The following is a 19,337-nucleotide window of genomic DNA, read 5'->3' as shown; positions in this document are numbered from 1 at the left end:
GCGAGGAGGCATGGAAGACGTAATTCCAAAGTAATAAATAAAAAACAGTCTCAATTTGGAATTCACAGAAGACATTAGTACAGAAGAGTTGAGTTTCAAATGTATAATCAATAGTATGTGCAACTTTAGTAAACCCATCAAATTTAATTTCATCCCTGCATACAGTAACCACCATCCCATATGGGAATTCAAATACATTCTATGAATGCAATGATGAGAAATAAGGGGTTAAGAAAGAGTATAAGGATGTAGTAAAAATAAATAAAGAAGTCACATGAACGGAAAAAAGTTATTTTCTTAAGATATATCAGTTCAACAAAGATCCTTGAATAAATTCTCAAGAAGCAATTGAGCACCCAAATATCAAAAACACTGGTATCTGTAGAAATCAGAACCCAGGCTCTTGTCACTGCAATAAGTGTAAAGGTTATGGGGTTTCTAATCAAAATGACCCAATTTTCTGCTCTTTTTGGTAAATGTTAAGAATGTCAGAGCATTTGGATTTAATGCCTGTGTTTGCATACTTGGGTCCTAAGATTTGGAACTGTACTCACTTGTATCTTGGTCCTCTTGCTAAGTGGTCCCAGCATGAGGAATAGGAGCCCTTAAGACCCCTCCCCATTATTCTATGAGAATAAAAAAAAATAGACACAATTTTTTTTAAAAAAAATTGAATAAATAATATCAAATAATATCATAAATATAATAAAAATAATCAAGCTAGAATAATATTTTCTTCTTTCTTTGTCTACGGTAATCCAAATCTGAAAAAAAATAGATTCCAAGAAAATCCCTATAAAAAACACCCAATTGGTCATTACGAACGACCAATGTTAAATGATCTAAGCTGGGACAAAAGGCTACTCCTTCATTGCCGGCCAATCACAAGCAGTCAGCGTGGGGAAATGATTGTGACTGGCTGGTGGTAAAGGTAAGTCCCAGGTAATCTTGGCGTTAATCATTTCTCTTCAGTCGAGTGACCGGCTGGGTCATTTTTTATGGGGCTGAGTTTACTAGGGGAATAATCTGTGCATGCAATAAAGTGTTAAAGTGAGAAAAAAGCATTTGTTTATATGTGGCTCTACTGGTCCAAACAAGCCCTGGCAGCTTTGGTATGCTGGTGCTTCAAGTCCCATCATACCTGTGGCTGCCAGAGAGTACTGACGCTTGTAGTATCTATAGATTCCTCTCGTTGATAGTACTTAAATCAGTGCTGATCATAGGCAAACTGAGGAGGGGGGGGGGGGGTTCCTAGTGCCTGGAAACCCCCTCCAAGCCTGGGGCACTGTATAATTGAGGTGGCTGGACCCTGCCCCCGCTTCACACGGCTCTGCTTGACAAGGGAGAGCTGCGTGTACACGCAGCATGGCCCATGTATATTATGGGGATAGGAAGAGTTGGAGAGCAGCCAAGCCCTGTCTAAAATTATAGCCACGCCCCAATGCATGCTGGTCACGCCCACTGGCAGTGTGGTGTGGAAACCCCCCTCTACAAATCCTACGTTTGCCCCTGCTGATGTATACTTTCCTTGCATGTATTTTTCCTACGTACATTCAGAACGCAAATGCTTCCACCTCTAAATAACCCCATGGTGTATTTTGCACACAGTGCTCAAAAATTACAGAAAAACCCTTAATTGGAAATCCCCAAACCCCAATCATTCCAGACAAAGATCCCACATTCACACATAGTCATACAGGTAGGAAGTTTAATAAAAAAATGAAAAAATTCCCATACCTGTGCTCACACAAACACCAATTGTCACAAACTCTTTCATTTAACAGACAGTTTACTTTACATTCTGTTATTTTGTGTCTGTTTTATTGAACTTAGGTTTCCAAGTGCAGTAATCCTAGTTTATATTTCTGATAAAAGAAGCTTATTTCTAATAATGTCTAGAAGACATGAGAGAGTAAAAAAAATAATAACGAACAAGAGGGGACACGGAGAGGATGAAGAGTTTGACAGACAAAACTAGGAGACGCCAGTGAGTTATTTCTCAATAGTTCTCTAAAACTTTTAATGGTGTGTTATATAATGTTATCATTGGATAAAAGAAAGGGAATTTCCTTACAGCGCTTCACAGCTGCTGCAGATATAATTAGCTAAGGACTAAACACCCAAATCCCAAAAGAAAGTAAAATACAGTAAAAGAAGGAGAAAATTATTTCTGCGCTGAGGTTACACTACAATAAATATGTAAATCACAGCACAAAAGATGTTCTAAAAAATATATATATAAATAAAGAATACTTAAGATCAAGAATGTTGACACACGTAGATTCTTCTCTTGATTCATAATGATATCATGTGAAAGATAACAAGGATAATAAAGCAATATTGTACATTAAAATCTTAGTAGGGAGAAGATAGATTATATAGAACAGCAGTTCCCAAAGTGTGCGCCGCGGCTCCCTGGGGTGCCCCGGCGCTGTCACAGGGATGCCGCGATCGCCCTCTGGAAAAAAAAAAAAAGAACTTACCAATCCAGCATCGGATCCTCCTCACTGTTCTCACTGACTGCCGGGCGTGACGTCATCACGTCCAACAATGTCAGTGAGGAGCATCAGAAAAGAAGACAGCAGAAAATGAGGAATAAGGTAAGTAAAGGAATGGAGAGTGAAGGGGGGCACAGAGAGAGAGAGAGACGCTGAAGGGGAGGAGGACACAGAGACTGACGCTGAAGGAGGGGAGGGGGACAGAGAGAGAGAGAGAGAGACACTGAAGGAGGGGAGGGGGGCAGAGAGAGAGACGCTGAAGGAGGGGAGGGAGACACAGAGAGAGACGCTGAAGGAGGGGAGGGGGACAGAGAGAGAGAGACGCTGAAGGAGGGGAGGGGGGCAGAGAGAGAGACGCTGAAGGAGGGGAGGGGGACACAGAGAGAGAGAGACGCTGAAGGAGGGGAGGGGGACACAGAAAAAGAGACGCTGAAGGAGGGGAGGGGGACAGAGAGAGATGCTGAAGGAGGGGAGGGGGACAGAGAGAGAGACGCTGAAGGGGGAAAGGGGGACAGAGAGAGAGAGACGCTGAATAAGCAGAGGGGGACACAGAGAGAGAGACGCTGAAGGAGGGTAGGGGGACACAGAGAGAGAGATTCTGAAGGAGGGGAGGGGGGACACAGAGAGAGAGAGATGCTGAAGGAGGGGAGGGGGACACAGAAAGAGACGCTGAAGGAGGGGAGGGGGACAGAGAGAGAGAGAGAGCCGCTGAAGGGGGGAGGGGGACACAGAGAGAGAGACGCTGAAGGAGGGGAGGGGGACACAGAGAGAGAGAGACGCTGAAGGGGGGAGGGGGACACAGAGAGAGAGACGCTGAAGGAGCGGAGGGGGAGAGAGAGACGCTTTAGAAGGGGAGGGAGACACAGAGAGCGACGATGAAGGAGCGGAGGGGGACAGAGAGAGAGAGAGAGACGTTGAAGGAGGGGAAGGGGACACAGAGTGAGCTGGCAAAGAGGGGGACACACAGAGTGAGCTGGCAAAGAGGGGGGACACAGAGAGAGCTGGCAAAGAGGGGGGACACAGAGTGAGCTGGCAAAGAAGGGGATACAGAGTGATATGGTGAAGTGGCACAATGTGATGGTGAAGGGGTCTAAATACATCTTACGTCATTTTGACCCAACTACTTAAAAAACGGGACTACCCGGTAATTATTTTGGCATAGGGGTGCCTTGGAAAAATTATGGTGACCCTAAGGGTGTCTCGAAATGAGAAAGTTTAGGAACCACTGATATAGAACCATCCAGTTCAAAGGATAGTAACCTATGTTATCCCAGAATACTTCCACCAACAAGCTGTATATTCAAAAAAGTGTCCAAACTATAACCACTCCACAGGGTAAGGGTTCCCCCTTAAGGGGCCCTACTTACAGACTGGTTTCTTTAACATCAACGCATCCAATAAACTCTGCCACTTCTCGATGTCACAGCAAAACCATCATGTAATAGAAGACAAGCGGATCTAAGGTAGGTATGAGAACACTTTAATGAAATAAAATCACAGTACACTGGTACTCCTACCGGAACGTAGAAGGCAAATAGCGCATCAAATATGAAAACCGCGGAATGAAGTGCTATAAGTCCTCAAAGATGGAAATATCGTCCAAATGGGTGTCCTTGTAGAAAAGTGCAACACTGATCCTCAACGCGTTTCGATCCTCTAATGTGGATCTTTCTCAAGGTAGTGTGTCGCCTCTCCAATCCTATCCTTTTATAGTCATTTATGATCACATGATCAATCACATTACAAATGTACACAAACAACAAACCATATGTAAATTCAATGTGTAAAACACATCCTTTTTGAGGATGTTGTGATACCTACTAGGTGTAAGAATTGCATGTTTGATTTTTGTTATTTATGAGTATTTTTTGATACTTACCGTTATGGATTTCCAGATGCGATTACACCTGGTATAGTTACCACATTATCTTTTATCCTGTGTGTTAGATCTTGATTTTATTTATGTATATGAAATATTGTTCCATCATATTTTATGCACTACCTATGGATGCACACATAGGGTTAAAAATCGCAATGTGTTTTTCTTCATGTGAGGATTGGTTGTTTACTGGGAAGGGGCATTGCCAAAGCGGAATTTATTAAATTATCAGTCGGTTCTATTTAATTCTTTTTATTACCATTATCTATAAGTTAATTGATAGATGGGGGAGTTCCGCTTTGCCAAAGCCTCTATTCTACCCTATTCTGTTTTATGCTTATGATGCCATTACTGTTTACATATAAAGCATTGCTTCATGAGTACTGTGGTGTTGTGCTTTAAAACGGAAGTGACAGCGTCAGACTGGGGCATGAAGGGCCCACTAGGAGAATGTAATGATAGGGGCCCATGAAATCGTGTGTGCAACGTCGCAAAGCCGGAAGGGGTGTGGCCAGCCACGAGGGGAGGGGGGTTAATCTAATGACCCCAGTCATTTCACCGTAGTGATTATACTTACCTTTGGTATGGTGTCAGAAAGCAAGAAGAATCACTCAGGTGACTGGGGCAGTGAATCTTGTTTCCTTCCAACATAACACATGGGACACATGACGGGTTGAAATGGGGCAGTGCTGAGGCAAAAGCAGGATTTCTAGTGGTGGGTTTTCACTCCATGACCAAACATCATTGGCTATCACTTTAACTAGTGAGAGACTGCTCTCCAACCCCCTCCCATCCATTATAAGTACACGGACAATGCTGCGTGCACTACTGTTAGGTACACACAGTTCTCCTTTCACGAGCACAGTAGTGTGAAGCAGGACACACTGCCCATCTGTCAGTGGGGACAAAGTCCAGACTAACCGGGAACGTCACCCAGAATCAGTACAGCTGTTAGACTGTCCTATCTGTTCTTGTAACTCTCCCTTCCAGCTGCTGCCGATCTCTTATACTCAGTATCAGCTGTCTAAACCCTGGGATGTTCCCTGCTTGGGAAAAGGGAGAGTTACATATGGACAGTCTAGTAATGAGTGACCCTCTAGGCCTAATTCTCCAAACCAACCCAACGTTAAATCAATAGCACCCACATTTAATAAATAGGCCTTCCTCCCTGCTACCAGCCCCGACATTAAATCAGTAGTACCCACATTTAATAAATAGACCTATTTCTCCCCAACCTGCCCTAACATTAAATATTAGTTTTAAAAAATATAACTATATCACCACCAGCAGCCCCAAAGTTCATTTGTTAGCACTACCATTAGATAGACAAACCTATCCCCTACCCCCATCACAACCAGCTCTGATATCAAATATTAGTAGTTTTATCATTTAATATATAGATCTATTTTCCCCAACCAGCCCCAATATTAAGATAATAGCATTCACATGTCCCTGCGAGCCCTGGAATTTATTTATTAGCCCCCCCCCCCCCCCCCCCATTTAATAGAGACACCACACTGCTTTAATAGAAACCAACCACACATTAATACAACCCCCAAATAACATTAATGCCCCCATCAGCACCCACATAATATTAATACTCTTCCAAAAATACTTATCTGCCCTCCACATATGATGGTGGATTTGTTCTTTCCCCACCAGATTGCTTCAGTCTCTGAAGTGTGAGGAGAGGGGAGGAAAGGAGAGGAGAGGATTGGAGAGAGAGGGGAACAATATTACCCCTACCCTGCATTCTGCCAGCAGAGCTGTTCCTACATCCCCTCCCAGATCTATCCAGCGCCCCCAATGTCTCTGCTCCCTCGTTCTCCCATAACCCCATTCTCTCTGCTCCTTGTTCTCCCAGAACCCCAATGTCTCTGCTCCCTCGTTCTCCCAGAACCCCATTCTCTCTGCTCCCTCGTTCTCCCAGAACCCCATTCTCTCTGCTCCCTCGTTCTCCCAGAATCCCATTCTCTCTGCTCCCTCGTTCTCCCAGAACCCCATTCTCTCTGCACCTCCTGTTCTCTCCCTTACTGTGAGGGGCAAATGCAGAGTTCTAGAGGGGAGGTTACCATGTATCACGACCAGAGAGGGCGTGGTCATCACAAAAGGGGAGTGGCTATCATTTTAGCCAGTTCTAGGCTTCTTTCCAACCCTTTCCCATCTACCTGAAATTACAGGGGCAATGCTGCATGTAATACTATTAGGTGAACAAAGCTCCCCTTTGAAGCAAAACATACCTATCGACTGTCCTTGTGACCCCAAAGTCAGGAGAGTTGGTGGACTGTCCTGCTCTCTCCTACATGTTCTTCCATAGTTCACTACCTGTTCCTTCTTGTTTCTTGAGCTCAGTTGCCGCTTGTCTGGATCCTGGATTGTTGGGGTCCTGTTTGGAAAAAGCAAAGAAACATGAGATATGGACAGTCTAGTAATGAGTGAACTCTCTGGGCCTCCTTCCCCCTAACCAGCTCCAACATTAAATCAAATGCTCCCATGTTTTATGTCTCTCTACCTGCAACCAGTCATGATATAACATTAATTGATCTATTTTCCCCCAACTTGGCCAAAATGAAATTATTAGAATTCACATTTAATAAATAGACCTATTTCCCCCCAACACGCCCTGACATTAAATTAATAGTTCCATCACACCACCAATATATTTATATATCCCACCCACTATTAAATGATTAGCCCCCAGCCTCACAATACATTTTTCATGTCTTTGCAAAGTGAGTTTTTGTGGGCAATACAGTTGGGTGTGAAAAAAATATTTGCCTGATAATTTTAGTTCTATTTATTTAAAATATTAAAATTCCTATATTTAAATACTTTGTGATTGTATTCATGCAAGATACAAATCCATGTAAGATTTTACAGTATAGAATAAGAAAATGTATACATAGGATCAGGGGCGGGCTGGGCCGGACCAAATAAGACTATTTTGGGCCGGTCCCTCCCTAGTCTCTATTGGTGGCTGGTCCCTCCTCCGGGACCTTCACCCATTGACTGCGGTCCGTCCCCCTCTCTCCCTTACACTATGTGTGGCCGCCTCCTCTTGCTGTCACATGGGACGCGCACCATGTGACAGGTGCCGTCCCATGTGTGAAGACTGCAAAACGCGCAGCGCGGATGGAACCAGGTAAGTGCGGGGGTGGTATATTGTGTGTGTCAGTATAGTGTTTGTCACTATAGTGTATGTGGGTCAGTACTTTGTGAGGGGGGCAACATATTGTGTGTGTGTGAGGGGGCCAGTATATATAATATATGTGTGAGGGATGGGGGTCTTAATATAATGTGGGAGGCAGTTTATTAATTTAATAGTGGAGTGCAGGCAGGGGATAATTATTGGGTGCTACTTTATTTGTGGGGTGATGGTGGGGCAATTTAATTTAATAGTGAGGACTATGAAATTAATATGGGGTGATTGGACCTTTAATCTAATGCTGGAGGGGTTGGAAGCTATTAATTAATCATGGGGCTGTTTGGAGAAAAGTAGGTCTATTTATTAAATGTGAATATTAATTATTTAAAGCCTGGGATGGTTGTGGGAAATGGTTATGTTTATTAAATGTAAGTGCTATATAATTTATTGCTGGGGCTGTTTGGAGGGAGGAAAATAGGTTTGTTTATTAAATGTGTATGTTATTAATTTAATGTCAGGCTAGTTGAAGGGAAATTATCTATCAATATTATTATTTTAATTGTGGGGCTGGAGGGAGGTCTAATTGTAAAAAGTGGGTGCTATATTGATGTAATGTCGGGGCTGGTTGGAGTTTTTCTAAATTTCATGTACACTTTTTTTGCCAAATAGGGCCCCCAGCATTCCAGGACCGAGACAAACAGCAACTGATCTAAAGAAAACAGAAGCCACAGGTGGTGAAAGTGACAAGAACAGATAGGAGACAGCAGGACAGTCTGACAACTGTCCTGAATCTGGTGGGGCAGTCTCGATTTTGGGTGAGTGTCTCGCTTAGTCAGGATTTGGGCCGACTACAAGGACAGTTGGGAGGTATGTCCCGCTTCACACTGTACTGCTCGTGAAGGCAGAGCTGTGTGCATCTAATAGTAGTACACACAGTATTGCCTGTGTATTTGTCTAAAATTATAACCATGTTACATTATAGGAGCTCCCCCTATCTAAAGTGCCCCGGGACCCCCAGAGCCTTAATCCAGCTCTGGACCAGGGTGTCAGATTGATACCTAGTGCACTGCTACTCCTCCCAGTAGCACCCCTCATATTATTTGTTTTAGGTTAACCATAAAACAAAAAATAACCCTATCAGTATATAGTGCAAAGCAAAGACAAGCCCTTTTGCTGGCAAAAAAAAGGGCTTTTTGTTTTGATAAATCAGCCCCTGTGTTCAGTAATGTAATTGAACATTATTATGTAATCTATTACTAAAATATGATTTATACTCCATTATAATCAGCCAGGTATGTTAAAAAAAAGGGCTGTAGGGAGAAAGAACATATAAAATAAAATGTAATATAAAGAGAGGTTTTTTTTTGTTTCATTATTTGTTTTCATTATTTAAGATTTATCATTTATAATAATATGATATCGCTGGGTTAACTAAAATAGCCTCTTTTTATATTGATAAATATATATTGTATCAAAATCCACCCTTTAAGGATGGGCCGCTACTTATGGGCCAATGCTAGGTGCTTGCCCCCCGGGCTACAGTCTGCCAGCCCCTGTATAGGATTTCATTATCTCCCACCACTGGACACAACATGATTACAACAGTGGAAGGTGGACACACTCAGAGCCACCAAGATGAATTTCGGACTTCTGTACAGCAACTTTTTGGCCCCCTCCAGGAATGCTTAGGGCACAGTTTGTGCGCCACCGTACGGTCATAGGGGGTGTGGTCACATTTCTTCCACCTAAATGGACTGTGGCACAAACACCATCATGGCCTATACCGACCTGCTGATACTCTGAGTAATACCCTGTCCCCCTTTCACACTTGTTCATGCAAATCAATCGCCAACTTCTATTAAGTGTCTACACTATATCTATTTCCTTGAACAACTATTGCATAAATAAATAAAAAAAATCTTCACAACAACCCTCCATTATTACCTACAACAATAAGCAGAATTTATCATGCACAAAAACCCCATACAGACACATTGCTATAATGGACAGTCTATTGGTGGTCTAGTGTATTCATAACGGCTGCCCCCCCCCCCCCCCTCCTCACTAATTGCACCCTGGCTTACCTCTCTTATGAGTTACACGATTAAGGTTTCCTCTGCCAGTTCTGCTCCCATTCTGAGCATTCCATTTGCTCAATCAATCTCTTGCATGGTCTGTTAGTCAGGAGATGACCTGCAGAGGCTGCGCGGAGGACTCGCTGCAGATGGAAGGAGCGCAGTGCACAGGTGATTGGAGGAGAGGGAGGGAACATGATCCCATTGTGTGTGGAAGTGTTTTTTTGCCAACAGGAAACCCTTGCCCCAGGTTCGTGTCTCACAAAGTGAGTCCCAGGCAACTGTTTTATAGAAACCCTCTCACACAAAGTGGGAATGGATCTGTAAGATCCGCGGCCATGTTCAGTAAAGCTGGGTAGACACTACACAGTTTACGTCCAATAATCGGCTCAATCAGCCGACATACGACCGCTCGTTCAAAAGTCGGGTCAGTGTGTGTAGTGACACGATGGTCGAAAGTCTGCCCAAATGGACGATTATCGCCTCATTTGATTGGTCGTACTGTTTAATATTTTCGTTCCAATCTCGTTTCCGCCGTGTAGTGTGTATAAACTTCCGACCGATCCACAACAGTGAGTACGAAATTACAGTCATTGCTCACAACAACATGGCTGTAAAAAGTCGCTAAAGGGACGTCTGCTCTTCCCTTTATTGTCCTAAACAAGGCTAGTGTGTAGGCAGTCCATGGACTGAGCGATCGGACCATCGATCGCATGTAAAATCGCTCTGCATAAAAAGTTGGTTGAAATTTCTGTAGTGTGTACCTAGCTTAAGGTGGCTGGTTCTGTTGAAGGGACCACATTAACAATCACCAGAAGGGAGGGTTTCCGGGCAACTGGAAACCCATACACCCCTTCCCCACTCTGTTCTGTCCCAGAAATCATAGGCTGTAGTAAGTGTCCTTTGGGCTCGAAGATGAATTGGAAGCTGTGACGTATGCTCCGATTCTGGGTGAGCGCAGAGTAATTGTACGTAACATACACAATAAACGCCAGTTATGCTCCTTAATGAATGAGGCCCTAGATGTCTGCGTCAGACTTCCCAGAGTCCAACAATGACACTTGCAGTAAGTGCAGCAGCTCTGTTATTATTGCTGCAGCTACATTTAGTGTTTGTGCATCTGGTACATACGGCGACTTCTTGTACTACAAGAGTAGTATCTGTCTGGGTCTGTATCACATTACTGACAGGGATTGTACAGGTTTGAGGACAGTTCTATAACTGTTACCTATCTGGATTTGTATCACGGGATAAAATATAGTCTAACTTGAAGTCATTATGCACATTGCAACATATTTACATAGATATCAGGGTTTATTTATTAAATCACAACATTGATTCATTTATTTAATCATCTAAGGTGTCATTGATTAATATTGTATTATATCCACTATACACTGTACGTTTCCTATGGACAAATAGACCTTTTTACCCACCACATGATGTTAGTTATCTAACAAATAAAATGATCTCACATATATCATTAAAAAAATCTTTTTATTTCAGCTCTTAAAAATTTTGAATGTGTGGAGAAAATAACATATTACCTCCATATATAATATAACATAGATATTTCTATTTCTATTCCATATATTAGCAGCCTAGAATGCCCCAGATGCATGCCACGTCATCTGCAACAATGTAACGTGCTTTGAGTCCTATTGTGAGAAAGGCCCTAAAGAAATAATAATAATTATTATTTTCTTATTATTATATTTCCCTTTACTTATGTTTTCTACAGTTTTGTTTTGCTGAGTGACAGCTGTAACTTGGCAGTGTTGCTATGGTTACTATGTGTGACATCACAGAGCTCTCCAGTGACATCACAGTGTTACCCCCATAACATTCTATCTACAGTCAGCTGACTGCAGTTCCCAGTTACCTGTCCGCTGACAGCTCAGTAAGTACTATCAGTAAGAAGGAGAAGAAAGGTCACGTTATAAAGAGAAGGATTTGATGAAGGAGGAAAACAGGTACTTTGGGTAGAAGGACAAATAATTGGGAGAAGTACAAGAAGGATGAATCATTTAGGAATGTAGAAGTGGCTGCAGGAGCAGGGATTTGGGTCATGGAAGAGGAGGATACAGGGTAACTGTACATGTGAGAGGGTAACAGAGAAAAGTGTAGAGTGTAAAGTGCAGGGGGCAGGTAGAGGGGGCATTTACTACTAAAGGGGTCTGTGAGGAGAGATGGAAAAGGGAAATAACTTCATGTGAATTAGTTAAAGTTAGTTAGAGGTAAATGTGCTCAGCATGTGAAGACAACGGGCATTTAGAAACGTAAGGGCCTATTTATCAGCTAAGCCCCCATTGCAGCAATAAGGCTGTGACATAACATGGGAGAGCAAGGTTCAACAGCGAGAGCAACTACAGTGTGGCATCCAGAGGGCAGAGGGACCATGTTGTGAGGGCTACTGACCACCTTTCTATGAGCACGGGTTAAAGTGTGAGAGAGTGCTGGCTTGTGAGATCAGTGTGAGCGTGAGTGCTCGCTCAGAGAAGCACCTGTGTGGTAAGCATAGGGCCATAAGAGGCCTGCCCCCCATCCCTTGTTACCCGTGACCCCCCCTGTTATTGGCATATATGACCCCCACTACCTCTCCCACTGATGATGTCCCCAGCGCTCTGCACAGGCTGCCCCAAATCATTGCAGTGACTCCTGTGTACTGATGTGGAGCACTGTGACCCCACAAGGCTTCCTGCTCTGCCTAGGGTGCCAATGGCTACAGGGGGCCTTAAAGACTGAATGAGTGATAAAATGTCCCTCCTCCAGTGATATTAATGCCTTTGCGGTGCTCCCACGCGGAACGCTGAAATAGAGAAAGAAAAATAGAAAGAGAAAGAGAAATAGAGAAAGAGAGAGAGGTAATGAAGTCATATAGATGAAACATTGAGTATTAAAAAATGACAGTATCTACTGTAACCTGCATAATGTGGGTTTTGTATGGTGAAAAGGTAGTAACACTAGGGAGGTAAAACCAGGACATAATAAGTTTTGCCTCTGGGAAGGATTGTCTTATTTTTGAATGAAAAAAGACTGAATGGATAATGGTTAAAATCTAAGATAACTCATAAAATGAAGTAATACAATCAGAGAAATAGTTGGTGTAACCGGAAAACTCTTATTGTTTAGATCGACATCTGATGGGTCCTGGCAAAGTGATTTGCAGAGGGTCGGATCCCCTGGCAAAGTGAGCTACAGAGGGTCGTTCTAACGGCAAAGAGATCTGTGGTGTGTCAGTAGCGGCCGGCAAAGAGATCTGCAAAGAGTCAGTTCCCACCAACGGAAATCTGGGGCGTTTCTGAAGGTATTGAGAATGGCTGATCTTTTTTTTCGATAAATAAAGATTAACTAAACTATAAAATTAAGAAGTTGGATGATTGAAGATCTTCTGTAACTGTATCAGTCGGTCTTTGTCAGTGTGTTGGTCTCTCAGTATTTATCTCCGTTAGTGTCAGATTATTTGTCGATCAGTGTAGGAGTGGCTGTCAATGTGACACTGAGTGTAACTCTTTTCCATGATTAAATTTGTATAGTTTTAGCAATAACTTAAATTATTGTGGATATTAGAAGTCACCTTGGACTCCTGTGACCTGTATACAATCACGGCCTGCAGCCATTTCCCTTATATGGTCAACAGACTGTTTCCTAACTTTTAAAATCTTTATCATTAATATGTATATACATTGCCTGAATCATTAACAATACATGGTAGATATCCTCATATATCGATTTAATTCCTAGATTGCCGGATGCCCCAGGAAGAAGATCGTCGTATGGATTTTCCCCTGACCACGCTGATGTCGTAAAGGTAAGTTAGTGTGTTCAGGCATCTGCCTTGTATGATCACGGAAATATTTCATAACTTCTACTATCTCTATTTTTAACAATACAGTGTACATAATCCCATATATATATAATTACCTTCTAGAGCGCAGGATGCCCCAGGTAGGAGATCGTTGTAAGGATTTTCATCATATAGACAACACTGGGAAGCGTCGACCAAGGTAAGGGAGTTTCTGCTATTTAACTCCAAAACTGTTTTCCACAATCTCATATTAAATCTCTACATAGTCCATAATTCTGTACTATAGGTAATCCAGAGAATTAGAGAAAGAGAGAGACAGGAGAGCTATGAAGTCATATAGATGGAAAATTGAGTATTAAATAAATTACATTATCTACTGTAACCTGCATAATGTGGGTATTGTATGGTGAAAAGGTGGTAACACTAGGGAGGAAAAAACCAGGACATAATAAGTTTTGCCTCTGAGAAGGATTGTCTTATTTTTGAATGAAAAAAGACTAAATGGATCATTGTTAAAATATAAGATAACTTATAAAATGAAGTAATACAATCAGAGAAATAGTGTAACCGGAAAACTCTCATTGTTTAGATCTACATCCGATGGGTTCTGGCAAAGTGATTTGCAGAGGGTCGGATCCGCTGGCAAAGTGAGCTACAGAGGGTCGATTTAACGGCAAAGAGATCTGTGGTGTGTCAGTAGCGACCGGCAAAGAGATCTGCAAAGAGTCAGTTCCCACTAACGGAAATCTGGGACGCTTCTGAAGGTATTGAGATTGACTGACCTTTTGTGTTGGGTGAACCAAGATTAAACACATTTTTAATTAAGAAGGTGGATGATTGATGGTCTTCTGTAACTGTAGACTGTTTCCTAACTTGTAAAATCTATATCATAAATATGTATATACATTACCTGTATCATTAACAATACATGGTAGATATCCTCATATATCCATGTAACTCCTAGATTGCCGGATGCCCCTGGAAGAAGATCGTCGTATGGATTTTCCCCTGACCACGCTGATGTTGTAAAGGTAAGTTAGTGTGTTCAGGCATCTGCCTTGTGTGATCAAGTAAATATTTCCGAACTTCTAATATCTCTATTTTTAACAATACATTGTACATAATCCCATATATAAATTACCTTCTAGAGTGCCAGATGCCCCAGGTAGGAGATCGTTGTATGGATTTTCATCATATAGACAACACTGAGAAGCGTCGACCAAGGTAAGGCAGTCTGTGCTATTTCACTCCAAAACTGTTTGTCACAATCTCATATTAAATCTCTACATAGTCCATAATTCTGTACTATAAGTAATCTAGAGAAATAGAGAAAGAGAGAGACAGGAGAGCTAATGAAGCCGTATAGATGGAAAATTGAGTATTAAAAAAATGACAGTATATACTGCAACCTGCATAACGTGGGTATTGTATGGTGAAAAGGTAGTAACACTAAGGAGGGAAAAACAAGACAAAATAAGTTTTGCCTCTGGAAGGATTATCTTGTTTTTGAATGAAAAAAGACTAAATGGATAATTGTTAAAATGTAAGATAACTCATAAAATGAAGTAATACAATCAGAGAAATAGTTGGTGTAACCGGAATACTCTCATTGTTTAGATCGACATCTGATGGGTTCTGGCAAAGTGATTTACAGAGGGTCGGATCCCCTGGCAAAGTGAGCTACAGAGGGTCGTTTTAACGGCAAAGAGATCTGTGGTGTGTCAGTAGCGGCCGGCAAAGAGATCTGCAAAGAGTCAGTTCCCACTAACGGAAATCTTGGACGTTTCTGAAGGTATTGACATTGACTGACCTTTTTTTTTTCGATGAATAAGGATTAACTAAACTATAAAATTAAGAAGTTGGATGATTGAAGATCTTCTGTAACTGTATCAGTCGGTCTTTGTCAGTGTCTCTGTGTTGGTCTCTCAGTATTTATCTCCGTTAGTGTCAGTTTGTTTGTCGATCAGTGTAGGAGCGGCTGTCAATGTGACACTGAGTGTAACTCTTTTCCATGATTAAATTTGTATAGTTTAAGGAAGAATTATTGTGGATATTAGAAGCCACCTTGGACTCCTGTGACCTGTATACAATCACCTGGCCTGCAGCCATTTCCCTTATATGGTCAATAGACTGTTTCCTTACTTTTAAAATCTTTATCATTAATATGTATATACATTTCCTGTATCATTAACAATACATGGTAGATATCCTCATATATCGATTTAACTCCTAGATTATCGGATGCCCCAGGTAGAAGATCGTTGTATGGATTTTCCACTGACCACGCTGATATCGTTAATAAATTAGTAAGTTAGTGTGTTCAGTCATCTGCCTTGTATCATCAAGTTTTGCCTCTGGGAAGGATTGTCTTGTTTTTGAATGAAAAAAGACTAAATGGATAATGGTTAAAATGTAAGATAACTCATAAAATGAAGTAATACAATCAGAGAAATAGTTGGTATAATCGGGAAAACTCTCATTGTTTAGATCTACATCGGATGGGTTCTGGCAAAGTGATTTGCAGAGGGTCGGATCCCCTGGCAAAGTGAGCTACAGAGGGTCGTTCTAACGGCAAAGAGATCTGTGGTGTGTCAGTAGCGGCCGGCAAAGAGATCTGCAAAGAGTCAGTTCCCACTAACGGAAAACTGGGACGTTTCTGAAGGTATTGAGATTGACTGACCTTTTGTGTTGGGTGAACCAAGATTAAACACATTTTTAATTAAAAAGGTGGATGATTGATGGTCTTCTGTAACTGTAGACTCATTCCTAAATTGAAAAATCTATATAATAAATACGTAAATATATTACATATATCATTAACAGTACATGGTAGATATTCTCATATATCCATGTAACTCCTAGATTGCCGGATGCCCCAGGAATAAGACCATCACATGGATTTTCCCCTGACCACGCTGATGTTGTAAAGGTAAGTTAGTGTGTTCAGGCATCTGCCTTGTGTGTTGAACAAAATCATTCATTACGTCTAATATTTCTATTATTAGCAATACAGTGTTTATAATCCCATATATATAATTACCTTCTAGAGTTCCGGATGCCCCAGGTAGGAGACCATCACATGGATTCCCCTGACCACGCTGATGTCGTAAAGATAAGTTACTGTGTTCAGTCATTTGCCTTCTATGGTCCACAAAATCTTTTATAACCCCTAAAATCTCTAGCATTAACAATACAGTGCACATAAATACAGGGGGCCTGATTCATTAAGGAGAGCAAAGTATAAAAAAGGAGTATCCTTTACACATGGGCAAAACCATGTTACATTGGAGGGAGGGGGGGGTAAATTTAATATGTGGGGACATATTTATAGTTGGGGTAGGGCCTGTCCTAGGTCAACATTAAATTTCAGTGTAATAAAAAAGTATTTGTGTGTTAGAAAAAAATAGGCAGTATTTAACTTATGTGCAAAATACTAAACTAATTTGCACCCCTTGCATTGAAACATGGTTTGTCCCAGAGAACAGTTGCTCCTTTTTTGCCTTAATGACTCAGGCCCAGGGTGTGCATTATAGTAGCAAAATTTGCCCTTTTAGTCCTGTGTGTGTATTTCAGGCTTTTCCAGTGTCCTCGGTAGTCGGAAGTTTGGATTCTCTCCTTTATAGGGACACCACACCGTTTCTTTGTTAATCTGCATGCTTATCCACTAACAATGTTTTTTCTCCTTTTCTTCTTAGACTACTCAGCATCTGCATATCTTCCGAGATTGATAATTAATGAACCCCCCCCCCAACTTAACCAAGCAAATGCACCTCTTAATGCCCAGAGGGAAGGGCGATCCTGAAGTCATGGTTCCCCAGAGGTTTCCTCCACAGGGGGGTTTTTCCTCTCCTGAGTGCTGAAGGATGACTCTTCGTGAGTCCAGGGGTCGCCTTAGCTTGTGACAGTAATGCCATTATGATGATCCTTGTTAAATCTGTCCATACAAGGCAGGGATAATTACCATTTAACATACAATAAAAAATGTTTTGTACACTGATTTACTGAGTCTCCATTCTTTACTGAATGTTACTTACACAGGGATTACAATTTAGCACTGATACGACTTACTCTACTATATATACAGAAACGAAAGTCAAAGGGGTGGGGGGGTGAAGCATAGCCGATAAGGAGAGGCCTGTCAGGATCCCCAATATGAAGACCACTGAGAGAGTGTAAGTGGAACAAAATGTTTTGTTAGTAACACAGGTAAACAGGATTAGGATGTAATAAAGGGTGTGGCAACAAGTACAGCAGAGCAGGGTATGGCAGTTGTAGCATAGATAAAATGGAAAGCCACAGATGCAGAGAATAGTCAATAATATAGTTCAAAGTGACAGTGCTGAGAAGCCAGGTGACAAGGTCTGGTTCAGAGGCTGCAGAAGCAGGATAACCCACGGTGGTCAGGATACCTGGATAGCTCAAGAGGCATGAGGCACCAGATTAGATACGGGTGTCAGGACTCTGGAGACACGTGGCACTGGAGGAGTCACGGATGCAAGGATTAAGGTTACTCAGGAGACATGAGACACAGGATTAGTCACGGATGTCAGGACTCAGGTTACTCAGGAGGCACGACGCACAGGTAGGCAGACAGCCAGGAGGCTGGATCAGACTCAGTGGAGTAACTTCTGCAGATATAGCAGCCAGATAGCTGGATAGCTGCTACAGACTGTAGAAGCTGGATTGCTGGGGGAGTAATACACTGCAGACACAGTGTAACACAGAAGAGTAAAAAAAGCCAGGGATCAAAGCCAGACGGTCCACCACGATACCAGGTAGAAGCAGCTGTGGAGTCACAACAAAGCTGAGCCAGCGGTCACAGGAAGAGATGCCAAAACGAAGGGACAAGCAGAGGTCAAAACCAAGAAATCAATCAAGGATTACACACAGGAGAACCAGCAGAAGTAACGGCAACAGATGAACTGGCAAAGGCTGCTGGGACAGGCAGGCTTTTATAGACTAGGGACAGGTGCTAAGTATCCTGGAGTAACGAGCTTTGTTCTGGCAGGTAGGAGAGCAGTCCAAGCACCACAGTAGCCTCTTTAGTGGAACAGTGGTACTGCAAGCTGGATAGGATACATATAAAGGCAAAAGTCCAACATAGTACTTGGCAGACAGGAGCTGTAGGAGGCAGATCATGACAAAGCCATTGTTAAAGCCAATAAGAACAACAGTCATATCAAAGCAAAAAGGAATATCAAAGGGAAGCAATAGACTTAACTGTATGCTTGCAAATGCAAGAAGCCTGACAGGTCACCAATAGTCCGTTTGATAGTGAGGATTGGCTCCTGCAATCCTGATCATAGGAAAAGTGAGGGGGGTTTGCTAGCCTACGTTTTCAAGTAAGTTTTGTATAGTTATGTGATTATTTGTGCCGATTGAGAGACTGTAGTTTACAGATGGAATGATACACTACATGGTCAAACAGGGCTCTTTTTATACAATTTCTGACTCAAATGTTGGCAGGGGGTAAACCAGACCCTTTCAAACCAGGCACCAAAAAGTCTAAGATATTACATTCAAAGATTAGAATCACAATGCAATATGCTCTCTAAACTTGGATTTTAAACGCAATTTATACCAATATGTGATTTCTTGAAATTAATTGCATCCTGTCTTAGTGAGGTAGGAAACCTAACAGCAAGTCTGACTACCCCCTCCAGTGCGTTGAGGCTAAAGGATGTGTTGAACACTCACACATCAAAAGGCCTAATTAGCATGAGATCCTTTCTTCAGACAGTTGTAGAAACACATTTCCTCCAGCATATACCTATTGCATCAGATATCAATACATTTCTAATACCAAAAAATTAGTACATTTGTAATGATATACAGAGGCGCCTTGCCAGCAAATTGAAATAAGTTATTTCTACGTGATTTAGCCACACTACACCACATCCCAATCCACACCATGAAGTTCTGAGGTCCTGTC

General features: G+C 42.0%; 1 long non-coding RNA gene across 1 annotated transcript; it reads left to right on the top strand.

Moving 5' to 3' along the window:
* Positions 1 to 2,560: 2,560 nt before the first annotated feature.
* On the top strand, positions 2,561 to 16,689 carry LOC142140538 (uncharacterized). Its single transcript, XR_012688537.1, has 8 exons — positions 2,561 to 2,600; positions 12,730 to 12,904; positions 13,342 to 13,408; positions 14,370 to 14,436; positions 14,554 to 14,629; positions 15,893 to 16,067; positions 16,268 to 16,334; positions 16,453 to 16,689. It is a non-coding gene; the product is annotated as an uncharacterized LOC142140538 (long non-coding RNA).
* Positions 16,690 to 19,337: the final 2,648 nt, after the last annotated feature.

Source organism: Mixophyes fleayi, chromosome 2 (genome assembly GCF_038048845.1).
Source record: "Mixophyes fleayi isolate aMixFle1 chromosome 2, aMixFle1.hap1, whole genome shotgun sequence".
Taxonomy (NCBI): Eukaryota; Metazoa; Chordata; class Amphibia; order Anura; family Limnodynastidae; genus Mixophyes; species Mixophyes fleayi.
This window is presented reverse-complemented; position numbering and strand designations above follow the sequence as displayed.